The 970-nt window shown below is 45.5% G+C and overlaps 1 non-coding gene across 1 annotated transcript; it reads left to right on the top strand.

The window, feature by feature from the left end:
- Nucleotides 1-441: 441 nt before the first annotated feature.
- Nucleotides 442-543, top strand: LOC132589225 (U6 spliceosomal RNA). Its single transcript, XR_009556560.1, has one exon. It is a non-coding gene; the product is annotated as a U6 spliceosomal RNA (small nuclear RNA).
- The last annotated feature ends 427 nt before the right edge of the window (nt 544-970 follow it).

The raw sequence follows: 970 nt of genomic DNA on the forward strand, positions 1-970 counted from the left end.
ATCAGTTCTGTGCCCAGACTACCAAGGCAAGCCAGCTTGCTCCTACTTTCTCTCTAGACACTCATGTCTCACTCCCCACTCAACACTGATGATGATCCCAGATGGGGAGTGGCCTGAAATCTGTATCAGCAAGATAATAGCCCAGTGGTCCCTTGAAGGCTAACAACAGTAGCCCCAGGTCAGATGCTAGTGGGAACCAGGACCTGTCCCCCCACCACTTACAGACACACTTCTTCGCAGCATCAAGGTGCTTCTGTGCACCACCTGTCTTTGCCTTGGCTTTTCTGCCATCTTGCTCAACCCTCCTTTGTTGTGATATTTTGGGAAAGATGGCAATAAAGCAAGGAGGGCTGCAGTGTGGGTGGAAAGTTCAGAGTTTCCTAGTCCACCCACATCAGTGCCATTTCCCTGCTCCAGTCCCTCTCCATATTATTAGGAGTTGTGCTTGCTTCAGCAGCACCTATACTAAAATTGGAACAATACAGAGAATATTAGTATGGCCCCTGCACAAGGATGACATGCAAATACGTGAAGTATATTATTAGGAGTCTTCATAATTTTTTAAAAATGCCATTTTAGTGTATAATTATACACTGATACAACTGTATATCAGTATTTTAATTACTAGTTTTAAAAAACCTCAGAAAAGCCCCTCTTCCCAGTGGTGTAAGGCAAATGAGTGCTATAACAAGTGTGGTGAAAATGTGAAATCTGCCATGCGGGAATCATGGAATCAAAGAGTTGGAAGGGACCTCCAGGGTCATCTAATCCAACCCCCTGCACAATGCAGAAAATTCGCAAACACCTCCCCCTAAATTCACAGCATCTTTATTGCTGTCAGATGGCCATCTAGCCTCTGTTTAAAAACCTCCAAGGAAGGAGAGCCCACCACCTCCTGAGGAAGCCTGTTCCACCGAGGAACCGCTCTAATGGTCAGGAAGTTCTTCCTAATGTTGAGCTGGAAACTCTT

The sequence above is a fragment of the Heteronotia binoei genome, chromosome 1 (assembly GCF_032191835.1).
Source record: "Heteronotia binoei isolate CCM8104 ecotype False Entrance Well chromosome 1, APGP_CSIRO_Hbin_v1, whole genome shotgun sequence".
Classification (NCBI taxonomy): Eukaryota; Metazoa; Chordata; class Lepidosauria; order Squamata; family Gekkonidae; genus Heteronotia; species Heteronotia binoei.